Genomic DNA, 21,022 nt, shown 5'->3' with positions numbered 1-21,022 from the left:
TTCTTTTCCTTCTTTTCTTCCTTCCTGACTTCCTATTAGTGCAAGTTATTTTCTGAGGTATCTTAATTTCTTTCATTTTATTTTTTATTATTAAATATATTGCATATTTTTATATTTGAGATTACCATGAAGCTTGCAAATACTATCTTATAACCCATTATTTTAAACTGATGATAGCACTGATTTCATAAGCAAACAAAGTAACAAGCAAAAAGAAAACTAATAAAAACTCTACTCCTAACTTCATCTACTCACTTTTTAACTTTTTGTTGTTTCCATTTATATCTTATTACACTGTCTCTGTCTTGAAAAGTTATTGTAGTTATTATTTTTGATTGGCTCATCTTTTCATCTTTCTACTTAAGATATGAGTAGTTTACATTTCACAATTACAGTGTTATAATATTCTGTGTTTTTTTCTGTAGTTACTATTACCAGTGAGTTTTGTGCCTTCAGGTGACTTATTGTTGCTCATTAACATCCTCTTCTTGAAGACTGATGAACTCCCTTTAGCATTTATTGTAGGACAGGTCTGGTATTGGTGAAATCCCATAGCTTTTGTTTTTCTGGGAAAGTCTTTGTATCTCCTTCATGCCTGAAGAATGTTTTTGCTGGATATAAAGCACTTTAAATATGTCATGTCACTGTCTCGTAGCCTGTAAGGTTTCTACTGAGGCATCGGCTGCCAGATATTTTGGAGCTCTATTGTATATTGTTTCTTTTCTTTTGTTGCTTTTAGAGTCCTTTCTTTATTCTTCACCTTTGGGAGTTTGATTATTCAATGACTTGAGGTACTCTTCTTTGGGTTCCATCTTTTTGTACTTGAATATTAGTATCTTTCTCCAGGTTTGGGAAGTTTTCTGTTATTATTCCTTTGACTAAATTTTCTACTCCTCTCTCTCTCTCTACCTCCTCTTTAATGCCAATGACTCTTAAATTTGTCCTATTGATGCTATTTTACATATCTTATAGGTGTGCTTTATTCATTTCTATCCTCTTTTCTTCTGTCTCCTGTGAATGTGTGTTTTCAAACAGCTTGTCATCAAGCTCAGTAATTATTTTTTCTGTTTGATCAGTTATATTAAGAGATTCTGATGCATTCTTCAGTGTGTCTATTATGTTTTTCAACTCCAGTATTTTTGCTTGATTCTTTTAAATTATTTCAATCTCTTTGTTAAATTTATCTGATAAGATTATGAATTCCTCTTCTGTGTTATCTTCAATTTCTTTGAGTTGCCTAAAAGAGCTATTTTGAATTATCTGTCTAAAGATCACATGTCTCTATCTCTCCAGGATTGGGCTCCAGTGTATTATTCAGTTTATTTGGTGAGGTGATGTTTTCCTGGATGGTTTTTTGATGTTTGTAGATGTTTGTCAGTGTCTGGGCATTGAAGAGTTCAGTATTTATTGTAGTCTTCACAGACTGGGCTTGTTTGTTCTCATTTTTTGGGGGGGAAGGCTTTCCAGGTATTTGAAAGGACTTGGGTGTTGTAATCTAAGTTTTTGGTCACTGCATCTGTGGTTCTTGCAGCCTCATAGAGATACTACCTTGGTGGTCTTGGATAAGATCTGGAAGAATTTTCTGAATTATGAAGCAGACACTCTTGTTTTCTTCCCTTACTTTCTCCCAAATGAATGGAGTTTCTCTTTCTGTGCTCAGCTGCCTGCAGCTGGGAAAGAGGTGACACATGCACTCCTGTGGCCACTATGGCTGGGACTGCACTAGGCCATATCTGAAAGCAACACAGCCCTAGGTCTTGCACAAGACCCACTGTAACTACTACCTGGCTACTACCTATGTTTGCTCAAGACTCTAGGGCTCTATAGTCAGAAAGGGTGAAGCCAGCCAGGCTTGTGTCCTTCCCTTCAGGGCAGCTAGTTCCCCTGGGTCCCAAGCAGGTCCTGAGATGCTATCTAAAAGCCAGGCCCTGGAGTCAGAAATCTTAGAACTTAACCTACTGCTCTATTCTACTGTGGCTAAGGTGGCACCAAAACCACAAGACAAAGTCCTTCCCACTCTTCCCTCCCCTTTCCATAAGCAGAGGCATCTCTCCCTGTGTCCCCCACCACCACAGACCCACAGGGAGTACTGCCAGGTTATCAACGATGTTCACTTAAAGCCCAAGGACTCTTCAGTTAGCTTGTGGTGAATGCTGCCAGGTCTGGGACTCATCCTTCAGGGCAATGGCCTCCCCTGTGACCCAGGGTAGGTCCAGAAATGCTGTACAAGAGCCAAGACCCGACATCAGGGACCCCACAGGCCTGCTTGATGCTCTACTTGAGGGATGCCAAGCTAGTACCTAAACTGCAAGACAAAGTCCCCTTTGCAGGAGTTTCTCCTTATGGCCATCACAGCTGGCAATATGCTGGGTCACATGTAAAGCTCACACATGTAAGTCTCATCCAAGGCCCGTTGCATGTACTACCAGGTTACTGATGCTGACTACTCAGGGCCCACCCTTCAGTCAGCAGGTTATGAATCCTGCCAGGACTGGGTTTTTTCCTTCAAGGCAGCAGGCTCTTTTCTGGCCCAGGATTTGTCTAGATATGTCATCTGGGATCTAAGGCCTGGAATAGGGTCCTTAAAACTCTGCCTGGTGCCCTACTGGACTACGGCTGAGCTGGAAGTTGCAAGACAAAATCATCTTTACTTTCCCCTCTCCTTAAGCACAAGGAAGTGTTTTTTGTTTTTGTTTTTGTTTTTGTTTTTTTTTAATTTTTTTTTAGAGTTGTAAGCTATGGTGCCTGGGTTTGTGAGAGGGATGGTACAAGCACTTCCTTAACTGCCCTGGCTGGTGTCTTACTGGGTTGCATGCTCCCCAAGTCCACTGGCCCTGAGCCCACCCAGCACAGCACTCAGAGTTGCCTGTGAGTTGCAGTCCTTGTGGCCTAGACTGCCTTTCAAGTTTATTTAGTTCCCTAGAGCACTGTAACCTGCAGTGGTGAGGCTTGCTGAAACTCATGTTCTGACTGCTGGCATGGGTGATTCCCCTCTAGCTAGGGCTGGTCTGAATGCTCCTGCTGTGGGCATTGGCTGAGTTCTGCTTGATGTTGACAGCACTGAGTTCCTATGCAAAGTTTCACAATCGCTGTGTTCTCCCTCCCTAAAGTACACAGATTCTCTGTCTGTACCACATATCTGCTGCTGGGGAATGGTGGAGGGGTGGTGTTGGTGATTCAAGACTGTCTTTTCTACCTTCTTCAGGGCCAGGTACTGTGATCACACACCTGATTTTTGGTTCTTATGAAGGTGCTTTTTTGTGTAGATAGTTGTAAAATTTGGTGTTCATGTTGGGAGGACGATGGCTTCTGTTCCACTGTCTTGCTCTGCCTCTTCAGGATATGTTTTTATGGCTGAAAAGGGCCAAGTAGCAAACATAGACACTCTTTTGTGATCAAGACAATATGAGCTAAGATGGAAAAAGAACTTAGATGCCTAGATAAATAACTTATACTGTGATACATGAAGTAAAAAAAATGGGGCAGTATTATCATGGTTTTAAAATAGGCAAATGGGTGGGATTCTTCACTATTATGAGAGCTACATTTCAATATTTTCCCTGTAGTTGATGATTGAATAATATATTGAATCTTCACAGTCTCTCTTTTTCTTATTTTTACAATTAACAAAATGTTTTTAAAATAAGAAATGTGTGGTTTGTGTGTTTAAAGAGGGTCAAGATGAGGTCTTGCTATACTGTCAAGGATGGTCTTGAACTCTTGGCCTCAAGGGTTCTCCTGCCTCACCCTCCCAGAGCATTGGGATTACAGGCATCAGCCACTGTGCCTAGCCTAGACTAGAATTTTGTGTGTGTGTGTGTGTGTGTGTGTGTGTGTGTGTGTGTGTGTTAAGGCCAAATAGTACCATATATAAATACTACTTTTTTTTTTTTTGAGACAAGGTCTTGCTCTGCCACCAAGGCTGGAGTGCAATGGCACAATCTTGGCTCACTGCAACCTTTGCCTCCCAGGTTCAAGTGATTCTCCTGCCTCAGCCTCCCGAGTAACTGGGATACAGGCACATGCCACCACACCTGGCTAATTTTTGTATTTTTAGTAGAAATGGGGTTTTGCCATGTTGGCCAGGCTGGTCTTGAACTCCTGACCTCAGGTGATCCACCCGCTTCAGCCTGTCAGAGTGCTGGGATTACAGGTGTGAGCCACCAGAGGTGGCCATAAATACTACATTTTAAAATCCATTTGACATTAGGGATCATGGCAAATGGGTGGCAGGACTAGATTACAGCTTTGACTCTGGCAGACAGAGCAGCATGTTGAGGCTCGCATTATGAATTTTTGCTCCAGAACAACTGCAGGAATAAATCAGGAAACTCAAGAGGACCCACAGACCCTATGAAGGAAGTGGATTGTTCCTGTAAGACCCAGGAGAGACCCCAAATACTGTTCTGGTATCCACAACTGAGAGACCCACAGACAATTCACATCACAGGACTCTGCACACAACCCCAGTACCAGCCCAGAGCCTGGTAGACTTGCTGGGTGGCTAGCTCCAGAAGAGAGATAAAAATGACTACAGCCACATCCATAGGAAAAGGGGGAGGGTACTACATCAAGGGAATAGTGGGACAAAAGAATTCGAACAACAGCCTTCAGCCCTAGATTTTTCCTCTGACAGAAACTATCCAAATAAGAAGGAACCAGAAAACCAACTCTGGTAATATGACAAAACGAGATTGTTTAACATCCCCCAAAAGCATACTAGCTCATCAGCAATGGATCCAAACCAAGAAGAAATCCCTGATTTACCTGAAAAAAAAAAAAAAAAAAAATCAGGAGGTTAGTTATTAACCTAATTAGGGAGGCACCCGAGAAAGGTGAAGCCCAATGTAAGGAAATTAAAAAAAAAATGATACAAGAAGTGAAGGGAGAAATATTCGATGAAATAAATAGCATTTAAAAATCAAAATTTCAGGAAATGAAAAATGCTCTGGAGTGTCTCGGCAACAGAATCAAAGAAGTAGTAGAAAAAATATTCAGAACTCGAAGACAAGATCTTCAAATTAACTCAATCCAACAAAGACAAGGAAAAAAGAATAAGAAAATATGAACAAATCCTCCAAGAAGTCTGGGATTATGTTAAATGACCAAACCTAAGAATAATCAACATTCCCGAGGAAGAAGATAAATCTAAAAGTTTGGAAAACATATTTGTTTTAACACACCGGTGTGTTTTAAATACACCGTGCCCTGTGTGCTCAGAAGGCTCCCACCAACATGGTGCACCCCATTGTGATCTGTGATGGCTGCAATGGGCCCATGATAGGAACCCGCTACAAGTGCAATGTCTGCCCAGACTACACCTATGTAACGTCTTCTAGGGAAAGGGCTTACACGGGAGCACACCAAGCTCGCCTTCCCCAGACCCTTCAGGCACCTGTCTGAGGGCTTCTTGCATAGCTGCTGGCTTTGGAAGCTTAAACACGGGCACTTTGGGTGGCCAGGCTGAGAGATGGGCTCACCAGAAAACTGGAGCCTACGTCCTCCTCGTGGAAGGGATGCCCACCCTGGCCCCACTGCAGAATCAGCTTCTGGTCCATCGGAGGATCAGAATGTGAATTTCCTGAAGAACGTAGGGGAGAGCTGCCCTCAGCCCTCTGGGCATGGAAGGAAAATAAGCCGCCTGACCCCTGTCTCTCCAGAGAGTTCCAGCACAGAGGAGAAGGGCAGCTTGCAGCCAAGCAACTGCTGCTCTGACCTGAGCAAGGTAAGTGGGAACATGGAGGGCGCCACACAGTCTCTGGTGAGGTGCTTGAGAAAGATTACCTTGGAGCCCGAGGGGCGCCCTGAGGAACAGATGGAGTCTGATAACTGTTCAGGAGGAGACGATGACTGGACCCACTGTCTTCAAAAGAAGTGGACCCGTCCACAGGTGAACTCCAGTCCCTACAAATGCCAGAATCCGAAGGGCCAAGCTCTCTGGGCCCCTCCCAGGAGGGACCCACAGGGCTGAAAGAAGCTGGCTTGTCCCCACATCTCCCACCAGAGTCTGACCTGTGGCTGATTGAGTCCGTCTCCCAGAGGCTGTCCATGGGCTTCTCTGACGAAGGTGGCTGGGGCTCATCAGGGTCCTGCAGACCAAGAATTATGACAACGGGGTGGCTCTGAACACCATCCAGTATTCAAAGCATCCGCCGCCGTTGTGACTGCTTTTGCCCACCTCTTCTGTGTCCCCCTCTTCTGTCTCATAGTTGTGTTAAGCTAGTGTAGAATTGCAGGCCTCTATATGGACCAGTTTCTCTGCCTTCTTCTTTCAGGATCAGGGGTTGGGGTGCAAGAAGCCATTTAGGGCAGCAAAACAAGTGACATGAGGGGAGAATCCCCGTGTGTGTGTGTGTGCTGATGTCTGAGAAACAAGACTGGCCTCCTGGGTGCCCTGGCTCCATGCAGCAGGGCTCGGCCTGTGAGACTGAGGTTGATTGCAGCACTCCTGACCCCTCCCTGCAGGGGCTACATTAGCAGCCCAGCACATAGCTTGCCTAATGGCCTTTTTTACTTCTCTCTTCTCTTCTCTTCTCTTTTCTCTTCCTTCTCTCTCTTCTCTCTTTCTTTTTTCTTTTCTTTTCTTATGACTCATAGGTCCCTGACATTTAGTTGATTTCCTGCTAGAGACCTGGTACACTCTGATTTTAGATAAAGTAATCCTAGGTGTTGTCAGGGGGTAAGCAGAGGAGGGGCTGTGTTGGCACAGGCAGTGGGAGGCTGGAGCGATGGGTGTTGTAGGCTTCCTGCTGAGTCTGAGAAGGCTCATGAATGGTGTCGCAATGTTGGTTTCACTGAGAGCTGCCTCTTGGTCTCTTCACTACTGTAGTTTTCTCATTTCGAAACCATCAGCTGCTTTTAAAGTAAGATCTCTTTGTAGCCATCCTGTTATAGTTGCAAACAATCTAATTAAATGATATCAGCACTTAAAACAAAGAAGGAAAGAATTCACCAACCAACCATCTGCTGCCTTCAACAGACCTAACACACAAGGACTCACATAAACTAAGGTAATGGGCTGGAAAAAGATATTTCATGCAAATGGACACCAAAAGCGAGCAGGTGTAGCTGTTCTCATATCAGACAAAACAAACTTTAAAGCAGCAGTAGTTAAAAAAAACAAAGAGGGACATTATATAATGATAAAAGGCTTTGTCCAACAGGAAAATATCACAGTCCTAAACATACATGCACCTAACACTGGAGCTCTCAAATTTATAAAACAATTACTAACAGATCTAAGAAATGAGATAAACAGCAACATTATAATGGTGGGGGACTTCGATACTCCACTGACAGCACTAGATAGCTCATTAAGACAAAGTCAACAAAGAAACAATGGATTTAAACTATACCCTGGAACAAACGGACTTAACAGATATATACAGAACATTCCATCCAACAACGACAGAACATACATTCTATTCAACAGCACATGGAACTTTCTTTGAGATAGACCATATGATAGCCCACAAAACAAGCCTCAATAAATTTAAGAAAAGTGAAATTATATCAGTCACTCTCTCAGACCACAGTGGAAAAAAACTGGAAATCGACTCCAAAAGGAACCTTCAAAACCATGCAAATACATGGAAATTAAATAACCTGCTCCTGAATGATCATTGAGTAAAAAGTGAAATCAAGCTGGAAATTAAAAAATTCTTTGATCATTGGGCAAAAAATTAAATCAAGATGGAAATTTAAAAGTTCTTGAACCTGAATGACAATAGTGACACAGCCTATCAAAACCACTGGGATACAGCAATGGCAGTGCTAAGAGGAAAGTTCATAGCCCTAAATACCTACATCAAAAAGCCTGAAAGAGCACAAACAGACAATCTAAGGTCACACCTCAAGGAACTAGAGAAACAAGAACAAACCAAACCCAAACCCAGCGGAAGAAAAGAAATAAGATCAGAGCAGAACTAAATGAAATTGAAACAAATAAACAAAAACAATACAAAAGATAAATCAAACAAAAAGCTGTTTCTTTGAAAAGATAAATAAAACTGATAGACCATTAGCAAGATTAATCAATAAAAGAAGAGAGAAAATCCAAATAAGCTCAATAAGCTCAGGACAGAGCATATGTGGCTCATCTCTACTCTTTGATATGTTGAGCCTCAGTTGGGAAGACTTGAAAGGCTGGGAGTGTTTTAAAAGACTGAGACCTGGATTCCTCTGATGGCTGCTTGATTTACATCTGGTACTTGGGCTGAGATGACCTGAAGGCTGGGCTCTGCTGAAATAGTCATTGGGGCACCAGTTGCTGGCCTTTCCACAGCTTGGCTTCTCACAGCATGATGGCTTGGTTCCAAGGGTGAGGAACTTCTGAACAGAGAGTGGTCCAAGAAAATTAGGGGAAACTGCCTGGCTTTGTAGGACTTAACTGGAAATCACATGTCATCACTTCTGTCATACATTTTTGACTGAGTCACAGGCTCATCTAGATTCACAGGAGGAGACATAGAGCCCACCTCTTAATGGGAGGTATATCAAAATGTTCTGAGGCCATGTTTTCAAACCACTGCAGTTTTAGATTTCATGTATCACTACTGCACCTTCAGAACTCCCCAGGTGATGTGCTGCATTATTAGCTTGATAAGTGACGTGTGTGCAGGGAACTTCAGTCTGAACAGAGTCCTTTAATATCCTTGTTTTTCCCCCAAATAGCCCAAGTATTCTTTCTCTGAAACAAAAATGTGTAGTTCAGCCATCTCACACATGTTGGTAGAGCTTTTTAAGGACTTGATTCTTTTCCATGTCTTCCCTGGAGCATTCCCAATATATTGTTTTTGTCATCAGCAAAGGAAATATTTCCTCTGGCTGTCTGGCCTCAATTTTCTTGTATTAAACAGATCAACCAATTGGAGTTATAGTACCTGCAGAACTGAACAAAAGTGCCCTTGACACCTCCCTGCTGCAGTAGGGGCATGAGACCTCTTCACTCTCATGAGTACCTTAGAAGCAATCAGAGAGCTAGAGAGGCTTCCAGCCCTGGCTCCCTATCACCTAATACCGGCTCTTTCATATATTTCTTAGCTTCTCCTATTTCATCCCTGGCATTCTTCCTTTGCTTGTTGTTTGCTCAATTTTCTATTAAAGTTTTTGTATTTTTTTAAATAATATCTCTTTTTATATTTACATAGCAAGTTTTGCTTTTATTATTTTAAAATATAACATTTAAAAACGTTTAAAAACACTTGTTTTTACTTTTTTATTTTATTTATTTTTTTGAGACAGAGTCTCACTTTGTCATCCAGACTGGAGTGCAGTGGCGTGATCTCAGCTCACTGCAATGTTCACCTCCCAAGTTCAAGCAATTCTCCTGCCTCAGCCTCCTGAGTAGCTGGGATTACAGGCGTGTGCCACTACCACTAGGCTAATTTTTGTATTTTTAGGTACAGATGGGGTTTCACCATGTTGGCCAGGTTGGTCTTGAACACCTGACCTCAGGTGATCCACCTGCTTCAACCTCCTAAAGTGCTGGGATTACAGGCGTGAGCCACCATGCCTGGCCTATTTTTACTATATCTTGAATTTCCACATGAACAAAATGAACATCTTTTCATAGTTAAAATTATATAGACACACATCCATTAGGATGGCTACTATTTTTTTTTTTTTTTTTGAGACAGAGTCTTACTCTGTTGCCTAGGCTGGAATGCAGTGGCATGATGTCAGCTCACTACAGTCTCTGCCTCTGGGTTCAAGTGATTCTCCTGCCTCAGCCTCCCAAGTAACTGGGACTACAGGCACGCACCACCATTCCCAGCTAATTTTTCTATTTTTAGTAGAGATAGGGTTTCGCCATGTTGTCCAGGCTAGTCTTGAACTCCTGACCTCAGGTGATCCCCTGCCTCGGCCTCCCAAAGTGCTGGGATTACAGGCGTGAACCACCACACCTGACCAGCATGCCTACTATTAAACAAACAAACGAAAAACCCCAGAAAATAACAAGTGTTGGAGAGGATGTGGAGAAACTGAAACCCTTGTGCACTGTTGGTGGGATTATAAAATGGTTCAGCTGCTATGAAAAACATATGGTTGTCCCTCAAAAAATTAAAAATAGAATTACCATTTGATCTGGCAGTTCCACTTTGGGTATATACCCAAAAGAACTGAGCAGGGTCTTGAAGAGATATTTGTACACAATAATGGTTCATAGCACTATTATTCACAATAACCAAAAGGTGGAAGCAATAAATTCAAAGATAAATGGATAAACAAAATATGGTATAGGCATACAATATCATACTATTCAGCCTCAATAAGGAACACAATTCTGGACCAGGCACAGTGGCTCATTCCTGTAATCCCATCACTTCGGGAGGCTGAAGTGGGAGGATTACCTAAGGTCAGGAGATTGAGACCAGCCTGGCCAACATGGTGAAACCCCGTCTCTACCAAAAATACAAAAAAAAAAAAAATTAGCCAGTCATTGTAGTGGGCACCTGTAATCCCAGCTATTTAGGAGGCTGAGGCAGGAGAATTGCTTGAACCCGGAAGGCAGAGGTTGTAGTGAGCCAAGATCACGCCATTGCACTCCAGCCTGGGTAACAAGAGCAAGACTGTCTAAAAAAAATAATAAAATAAAAAAATTTAAAAAAAAGTCTGACACATGCTATAATATGGATTAACCTTGAAGACATTATGCTAAATGAAATAAGCCAGTTACAAAAAGACAAATGCTATGCGATTCCACTTACATGAGGTACCTAGTATATTCAAATTCACAGAGACAGGAAGTAGAATGGTGGTTGTCAGGGGCTGGGGAAGGCGGAGTGGGGAGTTGTTCCATGGGTACAGAGTTCCAGAGTTCCAACATTGCAAATTGAAAAGAGTTCCAGAAATTGGTTGCACAATAATGTGAATGCACTTCATACTATCGAACTGTTCACTTTAAAAATAGTTAATCTCATAACTTTTATATGTTATCTCTTCCCCTTTGCATTTACTATGACTATCAGATTTGATGTCAGAGTTACGCTCGCATTGTAAAAGATGTTGGAAAACATTTGCGTTTTTAAAAATATTGTAGAACATTTTCACATAGCATAAGAATTTTACTTAATTTTGAAGAATCATTTCATTTACTCTCTGGCTCCCCTCCCAGCTATCACTCCTGAAATTCATGACCTTCCTCAATATCCTTTTGGTGGTGACCCTTAACCATTACCACTGTTCTCAATTTCAAACTATTTCCAGTGCTGGGATGAGCAGCTTTTTAATGGTGCCACAACTTATGGTGGAAAAGGAGCAGATCCTTTAGGGTAAGAGGGGAATGAAAGTAAGCCCTCTGCTAGGCACTTCCTTCCTTTACCCTCTTATCTACCCTCTCCTTCTCCCCTCCAAAGATCCAAGTAAATTGCCAGCTCCTGTTCCATTTCTGTTCCTTTCCTCAGAGACCCCCCACACTACTTTTCAAGACTTTTGGGGTCTATTTGTTTACTGGCTGTGTGTTCCTACAGTCTCATCATCAATTCAATTCCAGTCTCACTTTTGTATTTCCCTACTAGTCATAAAAGAAAAATGGGGAACAGAGAGAGTAGGGGTGGACAGAAAGTTTAGGAAGAAGCCCATTAACTAGATTTCCCATTGTCTGTAGAAATGCTTAGAGGGACCCCACTCCCCAAAAAAAGTGTATGTGGTTGTTCAGTGGCAGGAAGTGACAGTGATATTTCATGGCTACCACTCTAGAACACATCACTTGTCAGCTCTCTCTGCACTATTGCGAAAAGCCTTCCAACTGGAATGCTAAAATCCTGTCTTGCTCCAGCTAATATTTTTTGTATTAGACCATATTTGTTTTAAAATACAGATCTAGTTATGCCTCTATCTTGCTTAAGCCATTTCATAGCTTTCTATTACGCTGAGAATAAAGACTAAAACCCTTGGCTGGGTGCAGTAGAGCACCCTGTAATCCCAGCACTTTGGCAGGCCTAGGTGAGTGGATCACCTGAGGTCAGGAGTTCGAGACCAGCCTGACTAACACAGTGAAACCTTGTCTCTACTAAAAAAAAAAAAAAAATTAGCCAGGCGTGGTGGCCTGTGCCTGTAGTCCCAGCTACTTAGGAGGCTGAGGCAGGAGAATCGCTTGAACCCGGGAGGCAGAGGTTGCAGTGAGCCGAGATCGAACCATTGCACTCCAGCCTGGGCAAAAAGAGCGAAACTCCACCTCAAAAAAAAGAAAGAAAAAGATGAAAACCCTCAACTTACCCTCAAAGCTTTATGGAGTCAGCATCTGCCCAGCCTTTTAGCTATAGCTGCTGTATAAAGATCTAAATATTCTTTTGGTTTCTCCAATGTTCAAGTTTTAGTGGCTGACACCTGTAATCTCAGCAATACCCTGGCAGTCTCTAAGAAAAAAAAAAAATCCAAGTTTATTTGCCTGTGTCTGCAACCTGCTCGCTTGACTGCCTTCCTCCAGGCTCTATCTCCCCAGTAACAAATACATAAACCCTCACCCTTGGCCTTGGTAACTTCTACCCATTTTTCAGACATTAGATCTCAGTTTATATTTTTAGGGAAGCCTCTTCCTCACTACCCAGGATATATCAGATTCCTCGTTACATGCCTAGAACTCAGTTGATTTTTGGAGCACTTACCCTATTTTTAGTTAAATCAAAAATTTGATCAAAATTTGATTAAAAAAAAATCAAATTATGGTCACCTGATTCACATTTGTCCTTCCCATTAAAATTGTAAGCTCCATGAAGACCAGAATTTTCTGTGTCTCATTTACAATTCTATCTCCTTTGCTTAACATAACGCTGCGTAGTGTAAAAATTTAAAAAATATTTGTTGGATCAGTACAGAAATATAAGAGAAAAGTTGTGAATCAATTCATGCCTTATTTTAAAAGGTGTGAATCAATAATGCTTTATTTTTTCTCTGCCTGAGTTTGCAATTAACTTAGAGATAGATGCAGGACCCAGGCAGATACCGATAAGAACTTCATTGTCACTAATGAAGAGAAAGAAACACCATTTCCTGTTAAAAAGAATGAAGAGTTTCTTAGAGAAATGTTTAATTCCAAGTCTGGAGCAGGTAATATACAAGATGAGCTTGAAACATCTTGTAGCAAAAATAAAAGCACTATTCAAAGATGAATGGGGATATATCAAAATGACACAAGAGCTTGCTTGAAAAAGAAAAATGACAATAATGGATTATAATTCATTAAATAAACAGAATTCCTAAGTCTATAATTATACTCAAAACAGGCAGTGAGAGAGAAAAACTCTTTTTTTTTTTTTTCTAACTTTTAGGTTCAGGGGTACATGCACAGGTTTGTTATATAGGTAGATTGTGTGTCTCAAGGTTTGATGTACAGATTATTTCATCATCCAGGTAGTAAGTCTAGTACCTGATAGATCATTTTTCAATCCCCACCCTCCACCCACCCTCTACCCTCAAGTAGGCCCCAGTGTTTATTGTTCCCTTCATTGGGTCCACATGTACTCAATGTTTAGCTACCACTTGTAAGTGAGAACATGTGGTATTGGTTTTCTGTTTCTGTGCTAGTTCACTTAGGATAATGGCCTCAACCTCCATCTATGTTGCTGCAAGGGACGTGATCTCATTCTATTTTATGGCTGCATAGTATTCCATGGTGTATATGTATCATATTTTCTTTATCTAGTCTACCATTGATGGGCATTTATGTTCCATGTCTTTGCTATTGGGAACAGTGCTGTGATGAACATATGCATGAATGTATGTGTTTTTATGGCAGAGTGATTTATATTCCTTTGAGTATATACCCACTAATGGGATTGCTGGGTTGAATTGTAGTTCTGTTTTAAGTTCTCTGAGAAATCACCAAACTTCTTTCCACAGTGGCTGCACTAATTTACACTCCCACCAGTTGTGTTGTGTATAAGCATTCCCTTTACTCTGCAACCTCTTCACTATCTCTTACGTTTTTGACTTTTTAGTAATAGCCATTCTGACTGGTGAGATGGTGTCTCTGTGATTTTGATGTGCATTTCTCTAATGAATGGTGATGTGGAGCATTTTTTCATATGCTTGTTAGTTATGCATATGTCTTCTTTAGAAAAGTGTTCATGTCCCTTGCCCACTTTTTAATGGGGTTGTTTTTTGCTTGTTGATTTGTTTAAGTTATTTATGGATTCTGGATATTTGACCTTTGTTGGTTGTGTAGTTTGCAAATATTTTCTCCCATTCTGTAGGTTGTCTGTTTACTCTGTGGGTAGTCTTCCTTCCTTCCTTCCTTCCTTCCTCCCTCCCTCCCTTCCTCCCTCCCTGCCTCCCTCTTTCTCTCTCTCCTTCTTTCCTCCTTTTCCTTTCCTTTCCAGTGCTCTTTAGTTTAATTATATCCCACTTGTCAATTTTTCTTTTTGTTGCAATTGCTTTTGGCATCTTCGTCATAAAATCTTTGCCAGGGCCTATGTCCAGAATGGTATTTTCTAGGTTTTCTTCTAGGGTTTTTATAGTTTTAGGTTTTACATTTAAATTGTTAATCCATCTTGAGTTGATTTTTGTATATAGTGAAAGGAAGGGGTCCAGTTTCAATCTTCTGCATATGGCTGGACAGTTATCCCAGCACCATTTATTGAAGAAGTCCTTTCCCTGTGGCTTGTATTTGTTGACTTTGTCGACAAAACCATCAAAGATCACATGGTTATAGGTGTGTGGCTTTGTTTCTGGGCTCTCTATTCTGTTCCATCCGTCTGCACATCTGTTTTTGTACCAGTATCATGCTATTTTGGTTACTGTAGCCTGTTAGTAAAGTTTGAGGTTGGGAAGTGCTTTGTTCTTTTTGTTTAGGATTGCATTGGTGATTCAAGCCCTTTTTTGGTTTCATGTGGATTGTGGAATAGTTTTTCTAATTTTATGAAAATGTCATTGATAGTTTGATAAGAATAGCATTGAATCTATAAATTGCTTTGGGCAGTATGATCATTTTAACAATGTTGATTCTTCCTATCCATGAGCATGGAATGTTTTTCCATTTGTGCATCTCTGATTTTTTTCAATGATATTTCATAATTCTCATTGTAGAGATTATTCACCTCCCTGGTGAGCTATATTCTTAGATATTTTATTTTTTTTGGCTATTGTAAAATACATTGTGTTCTTAATGTGGCTCTCAGTTTGGAAGTTGTTGGTGTATAGAAATGCTACTAATTTTTTACATTGATTTTGTATCTTGAAACTTAGAAGAAGTTTATCAGATATAGGAGGTTTTGGGCAAAGACTATGGAGTTTCTATTATATTCTATGGTCTGCAAACAGATAGTTTAACATTCTATATTCCTGTTTGGATCCCTTTCATATCTTTCTCTTGCCTGATTGCTCTGGCTAGGAGTTCCAGTACTATGTTAAATAGATGCAGTGAGAGTGGGTATCCTTGTCTTGTTGTGCTTCTCAAGGAGAATGCTCCCAGCTTGTGCCCATCCAGTATAATGTTGACTGTGGGTTTGCCATAGATGGCTTTTATTATTTTGAGGTATATTCCTTCAATGTCTAGTTTGTTCATATTTTTAAGATGAAGGGGTGTTGAATTTTATTGAAAGCCTTTTCTACATCTACTGAGATGATCATGTGGTTTTGTTTTCAGTTCTGTCTATGTGATTCACATTTATTAATTTGACTATGTTAAACCAACCTTGTATCCCAGGGTTAAAGACTACTTGATCATAGTAGATTAGCTTTTTGATGTGCTGCTGGATTCAGTTTGCTAGTATTTTGTTGAAGATTTTTGTATCTATGTTTATCAAGGATATTGGCCTGAATTTTTTCTTTCTTTCTTTTTCTTTTTTTTTTTTTTTTGCTGTGTCTCTGCCAGGTTTTGGTATTAGAATGATGCTGGCCTTATAGAATGAGTCAGGGAGGAGCCCCTCCTCCTCAATTTTTTGGAATAGTTTCAGTAACAATGGTACTAGCTCTTCTCTGTACATCTGGTAGAATTTGGTTGTGAGTCTATATGGTCCAGGGATTTTTCTGATTGTAGACTTTTTATTTCTGATTCAATTTCAGAACTTATTATTGGTCTGTTCAGGGTTTCAGTTTCTTCCTGATTCAGTCTTGGGAGGCTGTATGTTTTCAGCAATCTATTTATTTCTTATAGGTTTTCTAGTTTGTGTGCATAGAGTTATTTCTAATAATCTCTGGAGGTTTTTGTTATTTCTGTGAGGTCAGTGGTAATATTCCCTTTGTCATTTCTAATCATGAGAAAAACTTTTCTTAACAGAAGAATACCAGTTAAAAATGTAGGAGGAATGGTAGAATTAGAAAATCACTATTTGAAACCACCAATGTGCTAACTTATACATGTGAGGATTGTCTTTAAAAAAAAAATTGAGTGAAAGTTTGTTGGGGAATAGGGTATTTGTATGGTCTCACAATATCACCCCACATATTACTTATTAAGTATAAAGGAAAAAGCTATCTTTACAATGGGGACATCTGGTGGGCACTATCCTATCCAAGTGATTAAATTTAGCATCAGATAATGGGACAAACTGACACCACATTGTTCCGGATGTGTGCAATTGGAAGTGCATAAAATCATCAATATACTGTCTTGCTCAATGTTCAACATGAATTGAATCATAAGGAGCAATCATTGTAGGGCATTCTGTGATACAAGTGGTCTGGACTTTTCAAATGTGTCAATGTATAGTAAAAAGGAGAGAGATTATTCTACATTATGGAGAGTAAGGAAACAAACCAAATGCAGTATGTCGTCTTTAAAATAGGTATAAAGAAATTTTTGAGGTAAATTGGAGAAATTTAAATATGAACCGTATATTAGATAATATTATTTTATCAATGTTAAACTGTAAAAGTGGTATTGTGGTTAAGTAGAAGATTCCCTTGTTCTTAGGAGATACCTGTAGAGATATATAGTTCACCCTTGAACAATATGGGGGTTAGGAGTGCTAATCCCCTGTGCAGTCAAAAATCCACATATAACATTTGACTCTCCAGAAACTCAATAATAGCTTTCTGAGTAAAAAAAATAAATAAAATATATTGAGTAAATATATTTGAGAAAAAAAAAAAAATAAAACCACTGATAGCTTTTATATTTTGTATTTTATATGTATTATATATTGTGTTCTTATGATGAATTAAGCTAGAGAAATGTTATCAAGAAAATCATAAGGAAGAGGAAATATATTTACTATTTATTAAGTAGAAATGGATCATGATAAAGGTCTTCATTATCATTGTTTTCACATTGAATAGGCTGAAGAGGAGGAGGAAGAGGATAAGTTGGTTTTGCTGTCTCTGATGGCAGAGGTGAAAGAGTTGGAGAAGGTGGAAGGGGAGGCAGGAAAGGCAGGCACAATTGGTATAACTTTTATTGAAAAATTTCACGAAAATGGACCTACATAGTTCAAACCCATGTCATTCAAGTGTCAGTTGTGTATGTTCAGAAAAAAAAAAAACACCACAGAGGGAGCATGGGAGCATGAGTAAGATAGAGAGAGTTGGCAGCTGGAACAAAATGTTAACAATTTATGAATCCAGGTGGAGAGTACATAGGTGTCATTGGATTATTTGAGCTTTTCTGTGCCTTTGAATTTTTTTTCAGATTAAAAAGTTGGGTAGGTAAGTGGTTAGATGGCTTTACATCTATGACTAAACAAACTTGCTGATATTTCCTCATGCCTAAGTTAGACATAATTATCTTGTCATAGTCACTCCTGGGCAAGAATAGACTTCTCCCACTTACTGCTCCCTCTGCCCCTTGCCTAAAGTCTTTTCTTATAAAATTGATGGCTCAGAATGTCAGTACAGAATTAGTAGACTTTACACGTAGGCAGATCCTGCAGATAACCCAGAAGTGTCTGAAACATGCTTCCCAATTTTACCTTGTAAACTCCCTGTTCAGACAAGTTACAAGGCCAGAAATGCTCCTCAAGGGCAATGGTTCTTAAGCTAGATTACACATTTGAATCGCTTGGGAATCCTATGCCCCCAACCCCAGAACCATTAAATTACAATCCATGGAGGTCTAACACAGGCATCAGTGGTTTTGAAATTCTCCAGATGATTGTAATGTGAAGACAAGTTTGCAAACCACTGCTCTAAGGAAGTCTCTCCATGTGGTAATATGACTAACAGCAGAATAGGTATTCATTCTCAACGTTAGTTAAGAAAGAAAAGAAACCCACCTGGGGCTCCCAAGTTGAGATAGAATGCAGATTTAGAAAGAAAAATGCTCCTATAGACTCTTACAATAGAGAGCCTGTGTTAGTCCATTCTCACACTGCTCTAAAGACCTACCTGAAACTGAAACTGGGTAATTTACAAACAAAAGAGGTTTAATTGACTCATGGTTCTGTGGGCTATCCAGGCTTCTGCTTCTGGGGAGGCCTCAGGAAACTTACAATCATGGCAGAAGGCAAAGGGAAAGCAGGCACATTGTCACATAGCAAGCAGGAGAGAGAGCAAAGGGGGACATGCTACACACTTTCAAACAACCAGATCTTATGCGAACTCACTCACTATCACAAGAACAACAAGGGGAAAATCTACCCCCATGATCCAGTCACCACCCACCAGGTCCCTCCCCCAACATTGAGGATTAAAATTCAACATGAGATTTTGGTGGGGACACGGAGCCAAACCATGTCAGAGCCATTACCCTACAATCATCCAGCCCTACCCTGCTATAGTTTCTATACCCACAATCATCCAGCCCTACCCTGCTATAGTTTCTATACCCACAATCATCCAGCCCTACCCTGCTATAGTTTCTATACCCCTACAATCATCCAGCCCTACCCTGCTATAGTTTCTATACCCCTACAATCATCCAGCCCTACCCTGCTATAGTTTCTATACCCCTACAATCATCCAGCCCTACCCTGCTATGGTTTCTATACCCTTACAATCATCCAGCCCTACCCTGCTATAGTTTCTATCCTTAGCTACAGGGATGATGCCAGTGGTACAAAGTGGAATTCCTCCTCCAATCTCCTAGCAGGTGGGCTTTATGAAGGAGATACAGAGCTTGCCAGTTAGACCAAGAATGGGAGAATTTGTTAACATATTTAAGTGTAGTGGTGACATTCAATGGTAATACTAGTAGAACAGTAAATTTGGGGTATTGTAAGCTCAATAGGCTTTTGTTGGGAGTGTTGGCAATCTGTCTATAATGTATAATATTTCCAGTTTATATAGCATATATGTGTTTTAAGTTCAAGGAAGTTATTTACAAATAAATGTTGGGAGTATAATACTTTGATATCTGGACTCTTTTAGTTTCCATTAGTCTATTTGTCTATCTTTATACCAGTGCCACACAGTCTCTTGATTACTGTGGTTTGAAATCAGATAGTGTTAGTCCTCCAAATTTGTTCTTCATTTTCAAGTGGCTATTCTAGGTCCTTTGCATTTCCTTACAAATTTTGATATTAGCTTGCTGTTTTGAGATTGCATGAAATCTGTAAGTCAGTTTTTGGAGACAAGACATCTTTGTTATATGAGTTTTCTGATCCATGGACATTATGTATCTCCCTATTAATTTGTGTCTTTAATGTTTCAAGTGTTTTACAGTTTCAGTGTGTGAGTCTTACGCATCTTTAATAAGGTTTATCTCTAGATATTTAACCCTATGGATTTTTGGTGCTATTATAAATAGCATTTTTAAAAATTCAAATTTTCAATTGTTCATTGATAGCATATAGAAGTGCAACTGATTTCTGTTTATTGATTTTATATTCTAAAATCTTGCAAAGCTTTCTTATTAATTCTAGTAACTATTTTGTAGACTTCATAAGATTTTCTACATAGACTATAACGTTTTCTGCAAATAAAGACAATTTGACTTATTCTTTTCAACCTGAAGAAGTGTTCTTTCTTTTCTTGTCTCACTGCACTAGCTAGAACCTCTAATACAACATTGAATAAAAATAATGAGGGCAAATAATTGGAGCAAGATGGCCAAATAGGAACAGCTCTTGTTTGCAGCTCCCGGTGAGACCAAAACAGAAGGTGGGGGATTTCTGCATTTCCAACTGAGGTGCCTGGCTCGTCTCATTAAGACTAGTTAGACAGTGGGTACAACCCACAGAGGGCGAGCAGAAGCAGGGTGGGGCATCATCTCACCCTGGAAGTGCAAGGGGTTAGGGAACTCTCTCCCCTAGCCAAGGTAAGCTGTGAGGGACTATACCATGAGGGACAGAGCTATCTGGCCAGATACTATGCTTTTCACATGGTCTTTGCAACCCACTGACCAGGAGATTCCCTCAGGTGCCTACACCACAAGGGTCCAGGGTTTCAAGTACAAAACTAGGCAGCCATTTGGTCAGACACTAAGTTAAATGTAGTAGTTTTTTTCATACCCCAGTGGTTCCTGGAATGGCAGTGAGACAGACCCATTTACTCCTCTGGAAAGGGGGCTGAAACCAGGGAGCAAAGTGGTCTTGCTCAGCAGATCCCACCCTGACAGAGCCCAGCAAGCTAAAATTCACTGGCTTGAAATTCTCCCTGCCAGTACAGCAGTCTGAAGTCAATCTGGGACACTTCAGCTTGGTAGGGGGATAGGCATCTGACTTTAATGAGGCTTGAATAGGTGGTTTTCCCCTAACAAAGCCACTAGGAAGTTCAAACTGGGTGGAGGCCACCAAAGCACCACAAAGCCGCTGTAGCCAGACTGCCTCTCTAGATTCCTTCTCTCTGGGCAGGCCATCTCTGAAAGAAAGGCAGCAGTCCCAGTAAGGGGCTGATAGATAAAAACTCTCATCTCCCTGGGACAGAGCACCTTGGGAAAGTGGCATCTGTGGGGACAGCTACAGCAGACTTAAACATTCATGCCTGCCGGCTCTGAAGAGAGCAGCGGATCTCCCAGCACAGCACTTGAGCTCTGCTAAGGGACAGACTGCCTCCTCAAGTGGGCCCCTAACTCCCATGCCTCCTGATGGGGAGACACCTCCCAGCAGGGGTTGACAAACACCTCATAGAGGAGAGCTCTGGCTGGCATCTGGCAGGTGCCCTCTGGGATGAAGCTTCCAGAGGAAGGAGCAGGCAGCAATCTTTA

The 21,022-nt window shown here is 40.6% G+C and overlaps 1 protein-coding gene and 1 pseudogene across 1 annotated transcript in view; both read left to right on the top strand.

Annotated features, from left to right (window-relative positions):
- The first annotated feature begins 3,128 nt into the window (after positions 1-3,128).
- The window catches only part of DEPDC1B (DEP domain containing 1B), a 131,720-nt gene continuing 113,826 nt past the window's right edge, over positions 3,129-21,022 (top strand). Inside the window, exon 1 of the mRNA XM_064376000.1 lies at positions 3,129-3,211. The gene's annotated coding sequence lies outside the window, so the exon portion shown is untranslated. The remainder of the gene's footprint in view (positions 3,212-21,022) is intronic.
- On the top strand, positions 5,197-6,247 carry LOC105720617 (sequestosome-1-like; annotated as a pseudogene).

The sequence above is a fragment of the Aotus nancymaae genome, unplaced genomic scaffold (genome assembly GCF_030222135.1).
Source record: "Aotus nancymaae isolate 86718 unplaced genomic scaffold, 86718_ANA_hifiasm-v0.15.2.pri h1tg000014l, whole genome shotgun sequence".
Lineage (NCBI taxonomy): Eukaryota > Metazoa > Chordata > Mammalia > Primates > Aotidae > Aotus > Aotus nancymaae.
The sequence above is the reverse complement of the archived record's forward strand: the minus strand, read 5'-3'. Positions and strand labels throughout refer to the sequence as shown.